The following is a 14,638-nucleotide window of genomic DNA, read 5'->3' on the forward strand; positions in this document are numbered from 1 at the left end:
GCGAGCTGGAAGGCGAGATCTTTCATGCCATCCATGGTGAGCGCATTGATACGTCTCCGACGTATCGATAATTTCTTATGTTCCATGCCACATTATTGATGATATCTACATGTTTTATGCATACTTTATGTCGTTTTTATGCGTTTTCTGGAACTAACCTATTGACGAGATGCTGAAGGGCCAGTTCCTGTTTTCTGCTGTTTTTGGTTTCAGAAATCCTAGTAAGGAAATATTCTCGGAATCGGACGAAATCAACGCCCAGCATCCTATTTTTCCACGAAGCTTCCAGAACACCCGAGAGTCGCCAGAGGAGAGCCCTGGTGGGCCCAGGAGGTAGGCCGGAGCGGCCCAGGCCCTGGCCGCGCCGCCTTACCATCTCACCGCCTCTTCGACCCTCTGACGCCGCCTCTTCGCCTATAAGAAGCCCCTCGACCTAAAACCTCGAGACGAAAAAGCCACGGTACGAGAAACCTTCCAGAGCCGCCGCCATCGCGAAGCCAAAATCTGGGGGACATGAGTCTCTGTTCCGGCACGCCGCCGGGACGGGGAAGTGCCCCCGGAAGGCTTCTCCATCGACACCACCGCCATCTTCATCAACGCTACTGTCTCCCATGAGGAGGGAGTAGTTCTCCATCGAGGCTCGGGGCTGTACCGGTAGTTATGTGGTTCATCTCTCTCCTATGTACTTTAATACAATAATCTCATGAGCTGCCTTACATGATTGAGATTCATATGATGATGCTTGTAATCTAGATGTCATTATGCTAGTCAAGTGGATTTTACTTATGTGATCTCCGGAGACTCCTTGTCCCACGTGTGTAAAGGTGACAGTGTGTGCACCGTGTGGGTCTCTTAGGCTATATTTCACAGAATACTTATTCACTGTTATGAATGGCATAGTGAAGTGCTTATTTATATCTCTTTATGATTGCAATGTGTTTTGTATCACAATTTATCTGTGTGCTACTCTAGTGATGTTATTAAAGTAGTTTATTCCTCCTGCACGGTGTAATGGTGATAGTGTGTGCATCGTGTTAGTACTTGGCGTAGATTATGATTGTGATCTCTTGTAGATTATGAAGTTAACTATTGCTATGATAGTATTGATGTGATCTATGCCTCCTTTCGTAGCGTGAAGGTGACAGTGTGCATGCTATGTTAGTACTTGGTTTGGTTATGTTGATCTGTCATGCACTCTAAGGTTATTTAAATATGAACATCGAATATTGTGGAGCTTGTTAACTCCGGCATTGAGGGTTCGTGTAATCCTACACAGTTAGTGGTGTTCATCATCCAACAAGAGAGTGTAGAGTCTAGCATCTATCTATTTATTCTGTTATGTGATCAAAGTTGAGAGTGTCCACTAGTGAAAGTATGATCCCTAGGCCTTGTTCCTAAATACTGCTATCGCTGCTTGTTTCTTGTTTTTCGCGTTTCTACTGTCTGCAATATTACCACCATCAACTACACGCCAGCAAGCACTTTTCTGGCACCGTTACTACTGCTCATACTTATTCATACCACCTGTATTTCACTATCTCTTCGCCGAACTAGTGCACCTATTAGGTGTGTTGGGGACACAAGAGACTTCTTGCTTTGTGGTTGCAGGGTTGCATGAGAGGGATATCTTTGACCTCTTCCTCCCTGAGATCGATAAACCTTGGGTGATCCACTTAAGGGAAACTTGCTGCTGTTCTACAAACCTCTGATCTTGGAGGCACAACAATGTCAACAAGAATATAAGATCACCAAGACATCAAGCACTTTTCTGGCGCCGTTGCGGGTGAGGAAAGGTAAAAGGCACTCATACTCCGGTTCCTGTAATGATACTTTTCTGGCGCCATTGTGTTTGTGCTCGAAGCTATTTCCTTTAGATCCTGCAATTGCATCTTTTTGTTTCTTGTTTACACTAGTTAGGCATAATGGAAAACAACAAAAATATGAGAGATCTTTATGAAGTTTATCTTGAATTAGGACATGATGTGTTTGAAGAGAGAATTAAAAAACCCATGGAACTTTATATGCATGCTAATGGGAATGTTATTAATATGAATGCTTTGAACACTATTGTTGCTAATGCTATGGAAAATTCTAAGCATGGGGAAGCTGGTTTTGATGAACATGATCTTTTTAGTCCCCCGGGCATTGAGGAGGAAATTTACTTTGATGATACTTTACCTCCTATTTATGATGATTATAATGATAGTAGTCTTTTAGTACCGCCTGTTATGGAGGATAAATTTGATTATGATTACAATATGCCTCCTGTATTTGATGATGAGAATAATAATGATAGCTACTTTGTTGAATTCTCTCCCACTATTGCTAATAAAATTGATTATGCTTATGTGGAGAGTAATAATTTTATGCATGAGACTCATGATAAGAATGCTTTATGTGATAGTTATATTGTTGAGTTTGCTCATGATGCTACTGGATATTATTATGAGAGAGGAAAATATGGTGGTAGAAATTTTCATGTTACTAAAACACCTCTCTATGTGCTGAAATTTTTGAAGCTATACTTGTTTTATCTTCCTATGCTTGTTACTTTGCTCTTCATGAACTTGTTTATTTACAAGATTCCTATGCATAGGAAGCATGTTAGACTTAAATTTGTTTTGAACTTGCCTCTTGATGCTCTCTTTTGCTTCAAATACTATTTCTTGCGAGTGCATCATTAAAACTGCTGAGCCCATCTTAATGGCTATAAAGAAAGAACTTCTTGGGAGATAACCCATGTGTTTATTTTGCTACAGTAATTTTGTTTTATATTTGAGTCTTGGAAGTTGTTACTACTGTAGCAACCTCTCCTTATCTTAGTTTTGTTGCATTGTTGTGCTGAGTAAAGTCGTTGATAGCAAGGTTGATACTAGATTTGGATTACTGCACAGAAATAGATTTCTTTGCTGTCATGAATCTGGGAAAAATTCTCTGTAGGTAACTCAGAAAATTATGCCAATTTATGTGAGTGATCCACAGATATGTACGCAACTTTCATTCAATTTGGACATTTTCATTTGAGCAAGTCTGGTGCCTCAATAAAATTCGTCTTTACGAACTGTTCTGTTTTGACAGATTCTGCCTTTTATTTCGCATTGCCTGTTTTGATATGTTCGATGGATATTTCGATTCCATTGACTTTCAGTAGCTTTGTGCAATGTCCAGAAGTGTTAAGAATGATTATATCACCTCTGAACATGTATATTTTGATTGTGCACTAACTCTCTAATGAGTTGTTTTGAGTTTGGTGTGGAGGAAGTTTTCAAGGGTCAAGAGAGGAGGATGATATACTATGATCAAGGAGAGTGAAAGCTCTAAGCTTGGGGATGCCCCGGTGGTTCATCCCTGCATATTCCAAGAAGACTCAAGCGTCTAAGCTTGGGGATGCCCAAGGCATCCCCTTCTTCATCGACAAATTATCAGGTTCCTTCTCTTGAAACTATATTTTTATTCGGTCACATCTTATGTACTTTACTTGGAGCGTCTGTATGTTTTTGTTTTTGTTTTTGTTTGAATAAATGCTTGTGTGGGAGAGAGACACGCTCCGCTGGTTCATATGAACACATGTGTTCTTAGCTTTTAATATTCATGGCGAAGTTTCTTCTTCGTTAAATTGTTATATGGTTGGAAACGGAAAATGATACATGTAGTAATTGCTAAAATGTCTTGGATAATGTGATATTTGGCAATTGTTGTGCTCATGTTTAAGCTCTTGCATCATATACTTTGCACCCATTAATGAAGAAATACATAGAGCATGCTAAAATTTGGTTTGCATATTTGGTCTCTCTAAAGTCTAGATTATTTCTAGTATTGAGTTTGAACAACAAGGAAGACGGTGTAGAGTCTTATAATGTTTACAATATGTCTTTTATGTGAGTTTTGCTGCACCGGTTCATCCTTGTGTTTGTTTCAAATAAACCTTGCTAGCCTAAACCTTGTATCGAGAGGGAATACTTCTCATGCATCCAAATTCTTGAGCCAACCACTATGCTATTTGTGTCCACCATACCTACCTACTACATGGTATTTCTCCGCCATTCCAAAGTAAATTGCTTGAGTGCTACCTTTAAAATTTCTATCCTCTACCTTTGCAATATATAGCTCATGGGACAAATAGCCTAAAAACTATTGTGGTATTGAATATGTACTTATGCACTTTATCTCTTATTAAGTTGCTTGTTGTGCGATAACCATGTTCATGGGGACGCCATCAACTACTCTTTGTTGAATATCATGTGAGTTGCTATGCATGTTCGTCTTGTCTGAAGTAAGGGAGATTTACCGCTAGAATGGTTAGAGCATGCATAATGTTAGAGAAGAACATTGGGCCGCTAACTAAAGCCATGATCCATGGTGGAAGTTTCAGTTTTCGACAAATATCCTCAATCTCATATGAGAAAATTAATTGTTGTTGAATGCTTAAGCATTAAAGAGGAGTCCATTATCTGTTGTCTATGTTGTCCCGGTATGGATGTCTAAGTTGAGAATAATCAATAGCGAGAAATCCGATGCGAGCTTTCTCCTTAGACCTTTGTACAGGCGGCATAGAAGTACCCCTTTGTGACACTTGGTTAAAACATGTGCATTGCGATGCTAATCCAGGTATTCCGAGCTAATTAGGACAAGGTGCGGGCACTATTAGTATACTATGCATGAGGCTTGCAACTTGTAGGATATAATTTACATGATACATATGCTTTATTACTACCGTTGACAAAATTGTTTCTTGTTTTCAAAACCAAAGCTCTAGCACAAATATAGCAATCGATGCTTCCCTCTGCGAAGGGCCATTCTTTTACTTTTTATGTTGAGTCAGTTCACCTATTTCTCTCCACCTCAAGAAGCAAACACTTGTATGAACTGTGCATTGATTCCTACATACTTGCATATTGCACTTGTTATATTGCTTTGCATTGACAATATCCATGAGATATACATGTTATAAGTTGAAAGCAACCGCTGAAACTTCATCTTCCTTTGTGTTGCTTCAATACCTTTACTTTGAATTATTGCTTCATGAGTTAATTCTTATGCAAGACTTATTGATGCTTGTCTTGAAGTACTATTCATGAAAAGTCTTTGCTATATGATTCATTTGTTTACTCATGTCATTTACATTGTTTGGATCGCTGCATTCATTACATATGCTTACAATAGTATGATCAAGATTATGATGGCATGTCACTCCAGAAATTATCTTTGTTATCGTTTACCTGCTCGGGACGAGCAGAAACTAAGCTTGGGGATGCTGATACGTCTCCGACGTATCGATAATTTCTTATGTTCCATGCCACATTATTGATGATATCTACATGTTTTATGCATACTTTATGTCGTTTTTATGCGTTTTCTGGAACTAACCTATTAACGAGATGCCGAAGGGCCAGTTCCTGTTTTCTGCTGTTTTTGGTTTCAGAAATCCTAGTAAGGAAATATTCTCGGAATCGGACGAAATCAACGCCCAGCATCCTATTTTTCCACGAAGCTTCCAGAACACCCGAGAGTCACCAGAGGAGAGCCCTGGTGGGCCCAGGAGGTAGGCCGGCGTGGCCCAGGCCCTGGCCGCGCCGCCTTACCATCTCACCGCCTCTTCGACCCTCTGACGCCGCCTCTTCGCCTATAAGAAGCCCCTCGACCTAAAACCTCGAGGCGAAAAAGCCACGGTACGAGAAACCTTCCAGAGCCGCCGCCATCGCGAAGCCAAGATCTGGGGGACAGGAGTCTCTGTTCCGGCACGCCGCCGGGACAGGGAAGTGCCCCAGGAAGGCTTCTCCATCGACACCACCGCCATCTTCATCAACGTTGCTGTCTCCCATGAGGAGGGAGTAGTTCTCCATCGAGGGTCGGGGCTGTACCGGTAGTTATGTGGTTCATCTCTCTCCTATGTACTTCAATACAATAATCTCATGAGCTTCCTTACCTGATTGAGATTCATATGATGATGCTTGTAATCTAGATGTCATTATGCTAGTCAAGTGGATTTTACTTATGTGATCTCCGGAGACTCCTTGTCCCACGTGTGTAAAGGTGACAGTGTGTGCACCGTGTGGGTCTCTTAGGCTATATTTCACAGAATACTTATTCACTGTTATGAATGGCATAGTGAAGTGCTTATTTATATCTCTTTATGATTGCAATGTGTTTTGTATCACAATTTATCTGTGTGCTACTCTAGTGATGTTATTAAAGTAGTTTATTCCTCCTGCACGGTGTAATGGTGACAGTGTGTGCATCGTGTTAGTACTTGGCGTAGATTATGATTGTGATCTCTTGTAGATTATGAAGTTAACTATTGCTATGATAGTATTGATGTGATCTATGCCTCCTTTCGTAGCGTGAAGGTGACAGTGTGCATGCTATGTTAGTACTTGGTTTGGTTATGTTGATCTGTCATGCACGCTAAGGTTATTTAAATATGAACATTGAATATTGTGGAGCTTGTTAACTCCGGCATTGAGGGTTCGTGTAATCCTACACAGTTAGTGGTGTTCATCATCCAACAAGAGAGTGTAGAGTCTAGCATCTATCTATTTATTCTGTTATGTGATCAAAGTTGAGAGTGTCCACTAGTGAAAGTATGATCCCTAGGCCTTGTTCCTAAATACTGCTATCGCTGCTTGTTTACTGTTTTACTGCGTTTCTACTGTCTGCAATATTACCACCATCAACTACACGCCAGCAAGCACTTTTCTGGCACCGTTACTACTACTCATACTTATTCATACCACCTGTATTTCACTATCTCTTCGCCGAACTAGTGCACCTATTAGGTGTGTTGGGGACACAAGAGACTTCTTGCTTTGTGGTTGCAGGGTTGCATGAGAGGGATATCTTTGACCTCTTCCTCCCTGAGATCGATAAACCTTGGGTGATCCACTTAAGGGAAACTTGCTGCTGTTCTACAAACCTCTGCTCTTGGAGGCCCAACACTGTCTACAAGAATAGAAGCTCCCGTAGACATCACGCATCATCCTTCATCCCAGGAGCCGTAGGAGAAGCATCTGATGAGGAAGGAGCAGGGGATTTGGTTGGAGCAATAGCGTTCGAAGCACACAATGGAGGTAGCAAGTCGCGGGAGAGGGGAGAAAGGAGGAGCGACAAGCGGTTGCCCAAAGGGGGAGTATATGAGGAGTAGAAGAGCAGTCTTTGAAGAGGAGCGAGGAAGAACAGTGGGGTGGCTGGGCTACGGGCGGGGCACTCAAGAGATGAAGGATGAGAGAGGGTAGTCACGTGCCGAGAGAAGCTACTGATATCTCAACCATTTTAAAATGCTCTCTCCAATCCATAATTAGTGTCGGAGCTTTAGTTCAATGTAGTCTAAATTTAAATTAAAACTCCGACTAGAAACAATGGGTCGGGATGGAAGCTGGCAGCTTAAATGACCACTATAGAGAAGATAAAACCACCGCCGGCCTCACCGCCAACAAGCATGGTCTCGAAAGAAGGAAGGCCCCCATGTAGGCCTGTAGGCCGACCACCCTAACGATTGCCACTTTGCGCTACGACCACACATTGGAGATGTGTAGCCCCTCATGTCACCACCATTTCACTAGAACCTGTTGATCGCCAAAACCCACCGGCGGGCAGCGGCCTGTCAACACGGTAGAGCCGGGAAGAGCCTAGAGCTGCGGCTGGCTGAGACCCCTCCGAGCGACGGCCCGCAATGCTCTTCTGGTCACACGCGGCGATGCGAAGTGCAAGGGCGTGCCACCTGACCTATACCTGGTCAGGAAGGTGATGGGGATGCCTCGCTTATGTTCCTGCATGGCATACACGTAAACATTAAATACGAGCCTCGATCGGCTCTCAGGTTATCCTGTGAATCGGCTCAAAGAGCCGATCCACCCATGATCCGTACGGGGTGCACGAATACTTGGTGATCCTGCTTGATCAAGATAAAGCTAATGAGATCTACGACGATTTAGGGTTTTCACCGCATAATCGGATCATCCTACTCCAGGTTGGGCCTCGCGGCCACGCACGGTGCTCATAAGCCGATCCTAAACAAGGCCAAAGAACCAACAATGATGTTGATCCGCGGAACATCCTGTTTAGGACTTGCGAACGCCACCCTACGTGCCACTGGATCCTCCCCCCCTTTGTAAGGCCTAACTATTGCAGATATTAAACTAATCCTTGCATAACAAGGAGCAATCGTAACGGATCAGATCTACTAGATGATGAACAAGCAGGGTGCCGCCCCCACGCCTGAGATAGGCGTGAGGGCGGCTAGACATGCAAGGGTTGCACTACGTAAGCATGTTTATACGAAGAGCTATGCTAACCCTAACACATCTATGATAACTACGTTGCGCGCCATCAAAGACGCTTCAGTACGCGCAACGCATGAACAACGTGGGGCTTGTGCTGCCTAGATCGCAAGATGCGATCTAGGCAGCATGTCGCTTACCTGATTGAAACCCTCGAGACGAAGGAGTTGGCGGTGCGCCGAGATTGGTTTGTTTTGGGGTGAACGTTGTGTTGTTGTTTATTCCATAAACCCTAGATACATATTTATAGTCCAAATGGACTTTCTAATTCGGACGTGCACCTAACCGTGCACGAGTAAAACTCTAACTTTTAATCTAAAGATACGATCTACTATATTACAGATACAATGAGCAATTCAGCCCAATTTCGTGTATAAGGCCAATTCTTGTTTTTCCCTTCCATGTATATCTTCAAGTCTTTCTCAATCGTGGCCCACCTCTGACTCGGTCAAATTCTGGTGATAACACATGCCCCCCTGGTTTTGGAATTGGTAATTCCAAAATCACTCTGTTTTCCTTCGTCGGGTCATGTCGTGGCAGAGCCGTTGCAGTATCATGATGCCTTGCCTTCTCAACTTCTCCGCGTGGCACCACTTCCTCGGAAACTGCTGTGGCATTGAATTTCCACTATATCCCCTTTTATTTAACCGCCACGAACAGTTCTCCTCTCGCATCCCCTTCGCATTAGCACTCCAAGAGCCCTCCTGCGCCACCATGTCTTCCTCCTCCTCTGCCCCATCGGATCTTGCCAGCCAGTCCTCCACGTCCCGCGAGCCGACGCCGGAGTACAACCCGGCGGAGGACCACGCGGCCAACACCCACCGCGCCATTGCGGCCGGGGAAGAGTCTAGCCACGACTTCTCCATCTGGTCCGAGGACGACAAGTCCCTGACCGACGGGGAGAGCGACCTCCGCTTCCTCGCCGTTGGGGAAACGGAGGAGGAGAGCGATGACAGCTTCTCCTGCGACTTCACCTCTTCCGAGGAGGAGGAGGAGCAGGAAGAGGAGGAAGAGGACGACGACGAGAGCTCCTCCGACGAGCCGCCGGCCAGCGGTTCTCGCCCTTGGCCGGGCAATCTTAGCGACCGACGGCGACGAGGACGACGCCGACGAAGAAGATGAAGACAACGAGGGCCCGGTCGGCGGCCATTGGAGCGACGATGAGCCCGCCGGGAGCAGCGCCGATAAGCGGCGACGACGGCGACGACGAGAGCAAAGTGATGGCCCATAGATAGGACCTCTAGAATAGGGCCGTAGTAGTAGATGGGGCAATGTATCCCCTAGTACTTCCTTTTGAGAGCAATCAGCTCTTTATGTAAGAAATCTAATCAATGAAGAACTTTCCCCAATTCGATCTTGCCGATTTCCTTTGAGTTTAATTTAGCCGATTCCTCCTTCTACTGACCTTGCCGATTCGCCCCCTTTGCCGATGCGTAATAAACCGATAACAACGCATCGGTCCTTCGAAATTCGTCCCTTCCTTCTTCAACTGATGATTTTTCCTAATTCTGGCGGATAATGCGTTAATCTTCAGGAAAACCTTGGAATTCTTCCAACCTAAAGCAGTAGTCCTTTTTAATACTCATGATCTGTGAAGGCGGCTGCACTGAAAAATCAGCCGCTGGCATCCCCATCGGCTCTTTAAACAGAGTACCCACTAGGCCTGTTGCCCCCGAGTCTTACTCGAGCCTGCGCCCCCGAGCCTTACTCGGGCGAGAATGTCGTAGAGAATGCGCCACAGCCGATCCTCTTTCTTCCTCCAACAGCCGATAATCTTCCATTTCAACTGAACTAGCCCCAAAGATTGGAAATCCTTGACAAAGAGGTTCAGGAACCCGGATCGGCTTGAAGTAGCTGAAGAAGTTTCCATTGTTTTACTCACTCGAGGCAACAGAAGGTACCACCGTTAGCCTGGATCTGGTGGAGGCTCGATAAAAATTGCATAAATCCACTAAAGTCGATGGCTGCGCATCGGCTGCCTCTCAATTCTAAAGTCGATGCCCTTGCATCGGCTGTAAAATTTTTTTTTACCGGCCGATTTTCTCCTATCAGCCCCCGCATTCATTGCACACATGTACCCACGCATCTTGTTCACGTACCCTCGCATCTGTTCCGTATTTAGGTGCCCCCGAGCCGAATACGTTAAAGAATGGCAGATATCGGCTCACAATTCGCACGTCGGCTCTTGATAGGGTCAAAGGTGAACACAAGCGTAACATGTGGTGAGTATAATTTTGGCCGATTGCTGTGATCGGCCTCAATAATGATTGGAGCGCCGATCGAAGGTTCCGTAATGTCCCTTCATGCCTTTGGTGGCGATCTCAAGGATCAGCCTCGCCAAGTTGCACGTCGCTTTGCTTCGACTACATGGTCGTGCCAGTGGATAAAACCAGCTTAACCCTTCCCTTTGTCACATCAATACGCTCGCAATCGTCCAAATTGATGCACGAGAGGGGTTCTTGGCCTCTTTGCTTCCCATGCGTTCATGTCAGCCGTTGAAACTTCGGCTGAGTCGTCAGCTTGGACGACCTCTACCTCATCTCCATCCCACTGTATTATGCATTGGTGCATCGTGGAGGGAATACAACAGTTGGCGTGGATCCAATCTCTTCCCAGCAGCACAGCATAACTGCTCGTGCTATCGACGATGAAGAACGTTGTAGGGATAGTTTTCCTTCCTACGGTCAGATCCACGTTCAGAACTCCTTGTGCCTCAGACGCTTGGCCGTTGAAATCGCTCAATGTTACGTTGGTCTTGATTAGATCCGAGCTAGAGCGTCCTAGCCGACGTAGCATAGAGTACGGCATGATGTTAACTGCCGCTCCGGTGTCCACCAGCATCTTATTCACAGGCCTCCCATCGATATACCCTCGTAAGTATAGGGCCTTCAGATGCCTGTAGCTCTTATCTCGTGGCTTCTCAAAGATAACCGGCCGTGGGCCGCAGTCAAGTTGTGCCACGGATGTCTCATCTAACCCTGGGGCACTGAACTCTGAAGGGAGGATGAACACCATGTTCGTTCCAGCCGATGTTTCATCATCGGCTCTCCTTTGTTTGGGGCGCCACTCCATTTTCCGTGGACGACCCTCTTCATCCAGGGCTCGCTGAACCTTCGCAGCCGGATCAGGCCGTGCCTTCCTTAGCGTATGCAGGTATAACCTTTCGGCTTCCTCCAGGCCGCGCAAACGTTGAACCCTGCGCTTTTGTGAACGGCTGAGTCCGTCAGGGCACCACCTCGGACGGTGGCACCTGTCTTCTTCTTCTTCTAGTCCTTCGTCTTCGGAATCCTCAAGATCTGCCCAACGAAGTGACTCAGCACGTTTGCTTGGTGGTGGGAGAGGCCCTAAGCGCTCAAACACAGACACGTTGGCTGCCTCCTTCTTCTTCTCGTTGCATTCTGGGCAATTGCCGATTGTGGGCAATCGGCTCATTCCTGAATCCCAGCGATGTACGAAGAAAGGGCAGTCCGGTGTCCGCGTTGTCATCTTGCTCCCTTGATGTGTCCGTGGCACGGCGCTCGTGCTCCTCCTCATAGCGATCCTGCCGACGATGTCTTCTCGGCTTCTCTAGCCGACGATCTCCTTCATCATCATAGTTGGACCGTCGGCGTTGGTCATCTTGTCTCACATATTTGTTGAGGAGGTGATCAGAGAGAGGTCGTTGATATCTTATGTTCTTCACTTCTCCCTCTGTAACGTAGTGCTTGCCATCATGATGGAGCCGATCGCGTGGAGCGGCCTCCTCTGTATCCTTGCTATGAGAGCAGCTGCCCTCATCTCCATCTTTGCCGCAGTGGTTCCCGTGTCCTACCATGTTGATGCTTTGAGCACGTGGGACCTGGTGGCAGCCCTCGGGGTAGATGACTTCTACCATGTTAACGGCGGGGAAGGGCTGGGTGTCTACCTTCATGGCGTCTTGGTTGAAAATTAAACGCCCCTTCTCTATCGCCGCTTGGATGTGCCGACGCCACACCTGCGGTCGTTGGTGGCATGTGAAAGCGAGTTGTGGAATTTGCGAGACGGCTTTCCGTTTAGCTCTTGCGCCGTGGGGAACTTGAGACCTTCAGGAATCGTCAACTGTTTCTCCTTGAGCAGGAGGTCGAAGATTTGTTCAGTCTTGGTCACGTCAAAATCAAATCCCCTGGGCGGCCCTGGTGGCTTTACCCATTTGCAGGACACAGGGGTTCCTCCCCGAGTCCATTCAGCCACTGCTACTTCTTGGTCTCCGCAGCACTTCACCTTCCTCTCGTATTGACCATGACTATCGCACGCTTGAACTTGTCTTGGTACAGGTCTGGGTGGCGCTGTTCATATGCCGATAGTTTCTGAACCATGTGCGCCGCCGAGGGATAATCCCCTTGGGAGGCCATGTCCTTGAGCTGTGTTGCAAGGCCAGCTACTGCCAACTCGACTGCTTCCTTTTCAGTTATACGAACCGAATAACATCGGTTCCTAAGATTCCTGAAGCGCTGGATGTACTCTGTCACCGTTTCTCCGCGCTTCTGACGTAACTGTGCTAGATCGGCAATGCTAGATTCGGAAGCTTCTGAATGATATTGCAAATGGAACTGTTCTTCCAATTGCTTCCAAGACTGGATGGAGTTTGCTGGCAAAGAGGTATACCATCCAAAAGCCGATCCTGTGAGGGACTGTGAAAAGAGCCTCACACGTAGCTGATCCGACACTGAAGCCGGTCCTAGTTGCGCCAAATATCGGCCGATGTGCTCGATGGAGCCGGAGCCATCTGATCCACTGAATTTGGAGACGTCAGGGAGCCGAGATTTAGGTGGCAGCGGGATCATCTCGTACTCATCGGGGTACGGCTTAGAATAGCCGATTGCCCTCCTTTTCGGCATAATGCCGAACTGGTCTCTCAGTATGGTACTGATCTGATCCGCCGTGCTGGCTGTAGGAGATGCACTCTGAAGATTCGCCGGGGTGGCGTACTTAGCCAGCCATGTTTGCTTTTCCAGCTCGAGCCAACCGCAGGAGCTGGGCTCTGAGTTTCGTCGGGGTGGCGTACTTAGTTAGCCACGTCGCTTCTCAAGCTACGTCGCCGACGTCCCTCCCCTGTCTGCGCCGGAGTCCCCGACGTTGTGGCCTGGTTTGAGAGTGCCCGGTTGCCATAATCTCGACACATACGTGCACGCGTATCCTGGAGGGATCTCCTGAGGCGCCTCAGCCCCGAACTGGTAGTCACTAGGGTCACCACCGATCTTGTAGACGACGAATGCCGGTGTAGCCGGCACTTCGTGGTGCTGCCAACGCATATGGCAGCGGTGGACGGACCGGAGTGGCAACTCTCCTTGGTGTGTCCCGAGAGCTGGTCCCGACGGCGAGTACCGGTGGCTCATGATCTCCTGGATCACGCGCGCAGAGCGAGACGCTCCAACACGTTGACCAAGTTTTCGCAGTGGCGGTGTAGCGAGTGAGCCACCAAGTAGTTGATCTCCGCCGCAGGCCCTGGTGCGTTCCTCCGACGGGGCGAGAGATCTATCCCATCGAGTGCACCTTGTGGTGAGAACCCCTTCCATCCGATGCCATGGGTACGGGTTCTCCGAAAAGAGCCGATGAGGTCGGCTTCGAGGGTGGCCTTGATCTCGTCATGTTTCTTCTTGAGCTCAGCGCAGCTCCTCGTAGGTGACTCGGCGTGCCGTCCGTCGCCATCTCAGATGTAGATGGCGATGTGGTTGATGTAGACGATTGTCCCACCGGCGTGCCGAGAATGTGTTGATCGCCAAAACCCACCGGCGGGCAGCGGCTGTCAACACGGTAGAGCCGGGAAGAGCCTAGAGCTGCGGCTGGCTGAGACCCCTCCGAGCGACGGCCCGCAATGCTCTTCTGGTCACACGCGGCGATGCGAAGTGCAGGGCGTGCCACCTGACCTATACCTGGTCAGGAGGGTGATGGGGATGCCTCGCTTATGTTCCGGCATGGCATACACGTAAACATTAAATACGAGCCTCGATCGGCTCTCAGGTTATCCTGTGAATCGGCTCAAAGAGCCGATCCACCCATGATCCGTACGGGGTGCACGAATACTTGGTGATCCTGCTTGATCAAGATAAAGCTAATGAGATCTACGACGATTTAGGGTTTTCACCGCATAATCGGATCATCCTACTCCAGGTTGGGCCTCGCGGCCACGCACGGTGCTCATAAGCCGATCCTAAACAAGGCCAAAGAACCAACAATGATGTTGATCCGCGGAACATCCTGTTTAGGACTTGCGAACGCCACCCTACGTGCCACTGGATCCTCCCCCCCTTTGTAAGGCCTAACTATTGCAGATATTAAACTAATCCTTGCATAACAAGGAGCAATCGTAACGGATCAGATCTACTAGATGATGAACAAGCAGG

Source organism: Lolium perenne, chromosome 7 (assembly GCF_019359855.2).
Source record: "Lolium perenne isolate Kyuss_39 chromosome 7, Kyuss_2.0, whole genome shotgun sequence".
In the NCBI taxonomy this organism is placed as follows: Eukaryota; Viridiplantae; Streptophyta; class Magnoliopsida; order Poales; family Poaceae; genus Lolium; species Lolium perenne.